The following is a 10,133-nucleotide window of genomic DNA, read 5'->3' on the forward strand; positions in this document are numbered from 1 at the left end:
CACCAGGAGTATGCAAGTCTGCCTCAAATTAAGCCACTGCGCGTATGCGAGGCCAAGTAAATTTTTACCGTGTGGGCGCCAATGCAAACTAGCCCGTAAATGAACATAGCCCCGCCATTGGCGAGGTCCCAGTTTGGGAAACAAAATGATGTAATCGTCTATTCATAGATTTTCAGCGTTCTTTTATTTGATGATCAGTCCTGAGAATTTATCGGAAAATTTCCCGATATTTTGTATGGAAAATTTAACGATACTTTACGATTTAGGCGATCATATTCCCCGATCTTAAGTAGGGCGAATAACTATTCAAACAGCATTGCGTGGCTGTTGTCGCCGCTAGAGGCTCGCAACAACTTCCGGTTTCCGCGGTCAGGTTTCTCTTTTCATAATATTGATGCATCATTGATCTCCGCGCCTGGTAACAACCTAGTGCTGGCGCCACTCGTAATTAATACTTTCCAAAGGCCCGCTGCGGCCAACTTGAGGGCTGGCAAGTTTTTCGTGCAGCACTTGCACTTATGTCACGCACACATGGTGCACGCACGCCACACACGACACATGGCCACGTACACACACTACACCACGAACGCACTTCTCGGCACGCACGCACTCCCACGCACGCAGCGCACGCCACGCACGCACGCGACGCACGCGCATGGCGTGTCTGCAGCGGTACACGTCTCGCGATGACCGCTATTCTGTAATCGCCCGCCAAATACTCACACGACGCTGTTTTTGCGTCGTCGTCTACCGAACGCCGCGCGGCCAGCACCTAGACCAAATAAATCTCGCGCTAACTCGCTCAGTATTTCTGCGCGTGCGAGCGGCGTGGGGTAAGCAGGCCCGTAGCCAGCTTTATATTGGAGGGGCGTTCGTTTTTAAATTTTAGGCAATTGTCAGAGCCGAAGCGACGAGCGGCGAGGCGTAGGGGTGGGAGTATGCTGTGCAAGACGCGAGGATTTGAATGATACACTAAAATCGGAGCGCATCTGTGGCATACCTGAATGGTGAAATTCTTGGAAAAAATATTTTTTTGCTCGGGGTGAGGCGGCTCGAATGGGCTTCGGTTGCGAACCCCGAACCCCCCCTGGCGCTAACGGCCTTGATCCGGTGAAGGAACCAGCGACGCGCAATGCTGCGGCGCCAGCAAGAATGCCCCAGCATTGTCCCCGGCCGCCCTCCGGCGCGCGGAGACGCAACCGAGCCGCGCGGAAGCAGGTGGCCACTGGTCAGGCCGCTTCATAGTAGTAAAGACACGACGTTGAAAACTAAGGCACTATAAGACTCTTTCTGGGCAGGCCAAACATAAGACACTTTTTTAGCTCGCATTATCTGATAAGATCAGCCGACTATTAAAGTCAGCTATAATATTGATATAAAGCCGTTTCGCCGAAATTCAACACAGCAAAATTCTGCAAAAATGCGTCCCTTTGGCATAAAAAATAAGCACTATAAGCTAACTTTTTCTAATGAGGATATCTCCGATAACAATAAAGTACTAATCAACGGGCCGCTGTATTTATTTCTGGCAAATAAAGCTACTTATAAGCTTGGAAAGACCCGACCCTACCAACCCATGTGAGAGGATCAGCGACTTATTAAAGATACACTAATAATATTTATAATTACACGAAGCACAGCAGATTTAATTTATTCCGTATATAATTATATACAACAATTCTTACTGCTAAGTCGCCCGAGAAGCAGTTTATAAAAACAATTAAAAAATAGAAGGACTATTAATACTTTTCTAGATTCTCATCCAAAAATAAGCTATCTAATAAGGCGGCCCTTTATTTTATTTTTGGCCCAAAATAAGTAATCTTATAAGACTTAGGAAGCACCGCTACGAACCCTGACTGGGGCCTGGAGTTACTAGACGATCGAGGCAGACTTCGGCGGCCGCATCATACAAAATGGGCAGCCACGTGTGCCCAAGCCGACAAACGCCCCAGGCGGTGGCCGAGCGACCGTCAACGCAGATCGCGCGCCGTGCCCTCGCCGCCTGCCCACGCTGCAGCCCTGCGCGACGGTCTGCGCACCCGCCACGTGCGCGAGTATGCCCTCAGCTTCCCTCTCGCCCCCTGCTGCACATACCGACACGCGGGCCTAAAGGAGGCAGCAGAGCACACGAGAGGCCACGATGACTCTCCGCCGGCACGCCGGGCTGCCCCGCCGTTGCACCGCCCTCAAAACATTCCCGCCCGCGCCGCCGGCCCGCGCCGCCGCCCGCGCCGCCCTCCAACATCGCCTGCCTGACCATCCACCCGCTCCGCCCCCGCGCGCCCGCCTGCCTGACAATCGCCGCCGCGCCCGCCGTCGCTGCCCGCCGCCCCTCGCCAACGAGGCCTCGCCGCCGCCCGCCCGCCCGCGGCCGCCCGCCTCCAACATGCCTGCCTGCACCATCCACCGCCCCCCCGCCCGCCCGCCCGGCCCGCCCCCAACAGCGCTGGCCGACCAATCGTTTTCGAACCCCCGCCGCGCGCCTGCCGCCCACCCTGCGCTGCAATGGGTCTCGCCCGCCCACCCGCCGCTGCATGGTCTGCGCGACCGCGCCAGCCCGGGCGCTGCACGACTACCTGCCCAGGCTGCATGCCCGCTAGGGGCTGCAAGGTCTGCCCGCCCACCCGCAGCTGCAGATGTCTGCCGGCCACCCGGGGCTGCATGTCTGCCCCGATCGCCCACCCGGGGCTCCTGGCAACGACTACCGCCCAGCGCTGCATGCCCCCAAGGGCGCCCCCTGCAGTCTCGCCGGCCCACCCGCGGCTGCATGTCTGCCCCCAAACTTCCGCGCTGCACGTACTGCACGCGGCAAATGCACAAGCAAACGATTACACGTACACAAACGGACAGGTGATTAATGAAGAAACATTCACGCGATGAGCGAGTATGACAACAAAGAACGACCTCTCTCTCTCTCTCTCTCTCTCGTTCTCTGCCTGCCTGTCTGTCTGTCTGTATGTTTTTTTCTCTCTTTCCTTCACTTGCTCATCTGCCCACCCACCATGCCTGCACCCACCTCCCTTTCTTCTTCTCCCATTTTCCCTTCTCTCTCTCGCTCTCTCTCTCTCTCCCCCTATCTCTTTCCTCTCTCCCTCATTCTCCCTCTCCGTCCCCCTCTTTTTTCCTTCCGCTATCTCTCTCTCTCTCTCTCTCTCTCTCTCAAAAATTGCAAACATTGCACACATACAAACGCACACACACCCACACATCCAGACAAGCACGCACACACACGCATGCACACACACACACACACACACACCCATGCGCACGCACATGAACATGGGCACACACACACACACACACACGCACACACACACACACACACACACACACACACTATCTTCCCTAGTCTTTTTCTCACGCATCACGCGACAAGGTTTTATTGCTAGGGCCATCGTAAACCAGCAAACCTACTCCGCGTGAGATAGTCTCCGCGGCGGCGGTGCATCGCCGCCCCTGACGACGACAATCCCCATCTCCATGGCAATGATGCAGACAGACAACTCGCCCACTCCCTCTACAGGCGAACGAGACGCGGTGGGAACAACCTGTGTGTGCGACCATCGCGTACTTCACCACACGTACACCACCGAGGCTCGGGCATTGTCGGCAACGACACCGTCGCCAGTGACCGCTCCCACGACCGATTTTCGCCGCACGCCACCAGTCTAACTAGATCTACATCCGACCGGCCGCGCAGCCATGCCTTCGGAAAAACCCGGCCGCCCAAAAGTACCCATCGACTGCCCAATTCGGCTTAAAAAATATAGCAATGCAGCTCGGCACTTATCTCGAACAATCTGACCGGAATTTTAGGCGGGCGGTCCGAAAACAGGGAACGGTTTCGGAAGAGGTCAAGCATGAGCGTGAGGCGTTACTCGCGGACACTACGTTGTTGGCGATTCGCTCGCATCGCGTCGCTACGATCGCGACTGTGACGATGCGGCGGCAGGGGCGGCGGCGGCGGCGGGAACGTGTCAGGTCGCATCGCAGGCTGCACGTCTCGCAGCACGACATCACGTTATAATACGAACACGGGGAAGCAGCGCCGCGACAGTCCGCAAAATCCACGACGAGCTTTCCGCTGTTCTATTGCATTCACAGCGGTGTCATAGCCACGCGTGTCGCTGAGTTTTAATCTCGTTAAATTTCGCGGAACGAGTTTTAAATTTTAAACTGCTGCGGATGCAAAAAAAAACGTCGCAGGCACAATTATTGAAACAGTCTCAGTCTCATATTAGAATAGCAAAGTAACAAAAAACAATATTTTACACAGAAACCTGAATCAACTCGAAAACACGCTCGGTTCATTCGAATCAACAACTTCAAAAAAAGGATATTTAACGAGAAAAACTCAGCAACTGAGCGAGACTTTTACCTACGACTAAGTTTCGGTTCCAGTTTCGATACAAATTTTACGTAATTCATCGTCGCATGCTCACACCACGTGTTAATACAGGGGGTGATACATAACAACGGAATTAAACAACGTGGGACAGGTAGTGCAGGTGACAGAGAGTCAGACGCTACTAACACTTTAAATTAAGACCCGAAAACAAGCACGGCGAAGACGATGAGAGAGAAGCAGACGAACAGTTGGCGATTTTACCTGGACTGTGTTTGGCCTGACAACAACATTCTGGGCTTGGCGACGGAGTAAACACGCAATGCTGTTATCATGCTGCCGTCGCAGACGCACGCTGCTGCCTGCAGTGTTGCACTCACACAGCCCGCTGAACACTAACTACTGTGCAGACAGGCCAGTCGGCATGCGACTACGTTCGCCTCGTGTCATTCAGAAACGTGCGAGGATACGACGTCTCGAGAAAAAAGTCACGATTTCGGACGAGCAAACATGGATCGTTGCAGGTCAAGCGCTGGCAACAATCCAAACTACATTTCGACACCATTGCGAGAAAGAATCGTCACGTAAACCCGTGCTGCCACCTACAGGAACGATTTTTTGATTACTTGGCTGCAACTGCGGGATGCCACTTATTACATTTTATCCACTTATCGATGTCGGCATATGAACTAATGAGAAATAAACCATCTTTAGCATTTTAAACCCCTTATATATATAAATAAATACATATATATATATACATATATATATAAGGAATATAAAGACAGGCAATGGGCAGTATGCTAAAATCAGGGAGCAATCTTGACAGTAAGTTGCGCATAAAATGCATTTGCACCCTTTGAAATATGATCAATTTCAATCTAATCCAAGAATGATGAATTGCTTAAATGTTATTATTTAAGCAATACAAACCGAATGGTAATTCTGACAGATTCAAAAAGTCATCATGTTAATGATGAGGAGTAATTAAAACGAATAATCTTTCATCTAAAAAGAAAACGGCAATCACTCAGATGATTTTTTTAAGTTCGACAAAATGCTTTAAGAGTATCGAAATACTCTCCCTTGGTCCACGCGCAAACGATGTTATACCGAGACACCTTTTGTGTAGTTAGGATACTATTTAAGGAATATAAGTTAACATGCCAGGCAGATGCTACAATTCACATCTCCGAAAATCGACCGAAAAAAGTTGCCAAGCAAGAAACCATGATATTAGCTTCGCAGACATAATCCATGCTAATTAGTTAATACACCCATTCAACCGCAGAGACACGAGCTGACTCAGATCGGAATTCCAACGAAGCAAAGCTATAAGAAATCAACCATACACAAAACGCAACTGCTGTGTAACACTTGCTGTCGCCGCTGCGCCTTGCACATCAAAACAACAACAACAACAACAACAACAACAACAACCACGTCTATCAGAAGGTTGCTCAGCCGAAAACCACACGCACACCAAGACGCCAATCACAGAGAGGACCATAGTTAAGCTTTCGTGCGATCGGCACGTACGTAACATACGTAACGTCGCGCGCTGCGTAAACGGGCGCCCGTGACGGCCACGTAAGTCTCTTAAGCCCGCGAACACATCACTTACACACATAGGTGCCACACAACAACCTGTGGAGCCGCACCGCCCCATCATTCGCGCGCACGAGAAAAACAAAACAAGAGGCGTGCGTGGACAAGTATCGCGTCTTCGTATCGCCGTCGCATTCACATGGGATTGCGACTTGTCGGCGGGACGCATCATGAGGGACACTTCGGTCGCCCACAACTGCATGCCTGGCGCACATGCACGCGAATGCGGCTAATTTTCGGGGGTCTATCGGAAAGCATCGCCTTATTCCGTGTTGCTTTACCTTTATCACTGAACTATCGGGTTTAAGTTAGGACGCATATCGAGCGATTCTGAACGTGCAAAGCAGATGACTGAATCATGGTGAAAGGTATATAGGTGGGCGTATATACACGTGTGCATGCGCAATGTGTAATTATCATTTCTGAGTTCTTGCATTATAGCATCATGCCTGGTGCATATATGTGCATGGAAGAAAATAACCTACAGATCAATCCCAAACTCGCGGGTAAAATCATAAGCTTTGTCAAGTTACCTCGAAATGTTAATACAAAAATCTGATGTTTGAAATTTTGACGACATGTCCGGCAATTCAAAACGAATAAAGAAGACGACCGATTCATTGTGAAAAAACGTATATATGTGCACGCATGTATGCCCGAGCATAATAGTATGCACGTAGAACTATCTTTGGTGGCCTCATTATATTATAGCAGATCAGCTGCATTGCTTTGGCAAGTAACTGTGCCAATTACCCAACTAAACATACTCTGCACTTTGGTTTTCACTTGAATCCATAGCATATATACATACGCACACGCGCACGTGGATCAGTAACCCACAGCAAGTTTTTATAAGCTAGATGTGCCAAACAGAACATAAATATAGATCATGACCTTGGTATTGTGGACTTAAGCTTGCACATTTACGATGTAACCCTGTAACCAATTCCCAGCTATTAGCATAACAAACAGAACAATTGCAAATTCTTTGAACAACATTAAAAACTTTGATTACGGACACTGGGAAGTATTAAATTATATGTTTGTTATTAGAGCGAACTGTGCAAAAATGTAACTTTGACTTGCTGCACTTTCTAGAGGAATCATCAATGATACCGAGGTACTCCAAAGAATCATCAGATGACCTCATTACAAATACGGCTCATCGAATCGTATTGTGCAAAAACCAACTAGATGCTGAAGCAAATTACACGTCTAGCTTATTCTAGATTTATTTACTTAAAACCAAGCATTCAAGTACTAGTCAGCCCAGTTCAAAATTGGACAATGTGCAATTCTAGTTAAAGGCATACTAGGCCCATTGATTATGCAATGTTGACGAATGCTAGAGTAACTGGCACCTTGTGTAGTTAATAAGTACATAACCTTATAGCCAAACGCGTATTAATTTGTCCAATATCACTGCTGGTTACATTACAAACAAGACTTGAAATCGGTTGTTGATATGTATCAACGTATCATTTACGTGCCGTAAATGTCATCCAGGAGTCAAGCGATGACGTAAACATTTGTGCGGCCCGTATGTTTTGGACGCCAGATGAAATAGAGGTGTCAGCGGTGTAACCACGGCCACGGACTAAACATGGAAATGGAGTAAAACACACGTACTAATCAAGGACGCACGTGGACAGTCCTGACAAAAGGTTCCTTATCACGAGCGTACATGTTTACGAAATCACTGATGATAGCACTGCGTACGGCCGAGCATGTGTGCGAAAATGTCCGGTGCACTATAAATCTGTATCACACCCGCTTCACCAGAAGCGGTTTGAAACTGTAAACAACTGATTTTTGGACTGCGGATTTCAATTAGACATTTCTTAGTAACCAGCAGTGATATTGGACAAACTAATACGCGTTTGGATGTAAGGTTATGTACTTATTAACTACACAAGGTGCCAGTTACTCTAGCATTCGACAACATTGCATAATCAATGGGCTTAGTATGCCTTTAATACATGTTTAACAACCCCAGTGCTATACGATACTGGCAATAAATACAAGTGTATTTATTTAGTCGAGCCGATCCCATCTACATTCATCAGCCACAGCATCTATCTCCCTGACAACTGCTGCCATTACTTCACTAAATGGTTCTCTCTTGATGTCTGCCACAGAATTACAATATCTATAAACATCACCAAAAAATAATCCTCATTTACACACGCAACTTTACGAAATCATAAGGGGCATGCATGTCATGTTCTCTCTTTGCATGTTTTCTCTACTGTCCCCTCTAATGAACTCACCCACGTGCAAATACGTAAACTCGCACTGCGTAACATTGCATCATTTATTTTACGTTAAGGAAGATATAATTAATTTAGTGCGCTGTCAGGATGAATATAAATATTCTAATTTATTTTGCTGGATCTACTAATTTCTGTCAGCAGACTGAGCTATACTTGAAATGTTTACATCACTGGGAGCTGCATGCCAATACACTGCTAACATAAGCACTGGCAGCAAGAACAAGTCCGCACCAGCTACAGCACACACGCCGCCATTGACTATATATATACTACATGGTGCCTAACTCGCCGCCGCACGAACCACAACTCACCGTTTTCAATCAGTTACAACTCCGGTGTTCCTGCAGGTGACGCCACTTTCCAACTATTGTTGGAATCGCGGAAGACTGCTGAACAAGCTACACCCGCCATTTTTGACAATCGGCCCGCCACAATGCGCTCAAATCACAGAAATTCCTCAAATATACATGCGAAATGATCCTTTGCATGCTACCTATGAAGAAGGCGGCCGGGCCGGCTGCGCTGATTGGCTGAAGCAAGTTTAATGTGCAGACAGGCTGCGCAACTACGCAACTGACTTGCTGGCCGTTGCTGCAGCCAATCAGCGCAGCCAGCCCTGCCGCCGTCTTCATAGGTAGCATGCGAAGGATCATTTCGCATGTATATTTGAGGAATTTCTGTGATTTGAGCGCATTGTGGCAGGCCGATTGTCAAAAATGGCGGGTGTAGCTTGTTCAGCAGTCTTCCGCGATTCCAACAATAGTTGGAAAGTGGCGTCACCTGCAGGAACACCGGAGTTGTAACTGATTGAAAACGGTGAGTTGTGGTCCGTGCGGCGGCGAGTTAGGCACCATGTAGTATATATATAGTCAATGGCGGCGTGTGTGCTGTAGCTGGTGCGGACTTGTTCTTGCTGCCAGTGAACATAAGGCGATCTGCACAAGCGTGCTCACTCCTCTACATTGCGTTTTTGCAACTACAACTATTAAAGAAGGGTTAAAAGAACACAAATGTTGCATTACATATGTGTATATTGACTATTATGTGTTTAGAATGCATATTGCAAATCAATAACATTAACACACACAATTAAAATACGCTATAGCAAGTACAGCAGGACATTACATTTACTGCAAACAAAAATTCACGCACAGATGGAAGCTCAAAGCAATAAATCATAGCCATTTCTATATCAACTAAACTTTGTTCCTATAACATGTTGTTGATTCTGCCTCATGTGATAGGCTGTCAGTGTCAGTGTCATGATTCATGAAGTTCTATCACACTGGCGGAACTAATCAGAACATGGGTCCTGATACTTGAGGGGTTGTAACCATGCACGCCAATACTAGTACGTGTAGCACACTGATGACTGTCACGGTTGTTTTCCGTAGCTCTATTAATTATATAATTGACGTTATTTGTGTCACCTCATGAAGATAGATACAGTGCGAATGTCGCAGCACTCACATGATACAGCATACCAATGTAATTTCAGCTGCTGAATTAATACCAATGGCAATGGGACAAAATTGACTCACCAGTTTCTCCAATATCGTCCGTGTCTTCCTGACAGAGAACTACGTCTGAAATTAAAAGTAAACCGTGAGAATAAAGTCGCAAGAAGAATGGATTTTTCGCGTTGGAAAAAATCCCCTACACACTCACCCGCCATGTTGGATTCATTCCCGATGTTAGGTACGATGCGATTGGCTATATTCCTATCCAAGAGAAATCAACCAGCGGCAGCCATTCGTGCATAGTATACAGGTCAGTCCTCCGCCACGCCCACACAGCGAAGTCATCAATGCATAATTAAAGAGAAGATTTAAATGACCAATATTTAAATACCAAAAAACACAGAAGATTAGGGATATGAAAAACGTGTTATTATTATCGGCGCG

The 10,133-nt window shown here is 47.8% G+C and overlaps 1 long non-coding RNA gene across 1 annotated transcript in view; it reads right to left on the reverse strand.

Moving 5' to 3' along the window:
* LOC106809090 overlaps positions 1-9,927 on the reverse strand; it is a 33,870-nt gene extending 23,943 nt beyond the window's left edge. Inside the window, exons 1-2 of the long non-coding RNA XR_001393847.1 lie at positions 9,898-9,927; positions 9,771-9,815 (exon numbers count right to left, since the gene is read on the reverse strand). This is a non-coding gene — a long non-coding RNA (uncharacterized LOC106809090). The remainder of the gene's footprint in view (positions 1-9,770; positions 9,816-9,897) is intronic.
* Between the last annotated feature and the right edge of the window lie 206 nt (positions 9,928-10,133).

This window comes from Priapulus caudatus, unplaced genomic scaffold (genome assembly GCF_000485595.1).
Source record: "Priapulus caudatus unplaced genomic scaffold, Priapulus_caudatus-5.0.1 Scaffold326, whole genome shotgun sequence".
In the NCBI taxonomy this organism is placed as follows: Eukaryota; Metazoa; Priapulida; class Priapulimorpha; order Priapulimorphida; family Priapulidae; genus Priapulus; species Priapulus caudatus.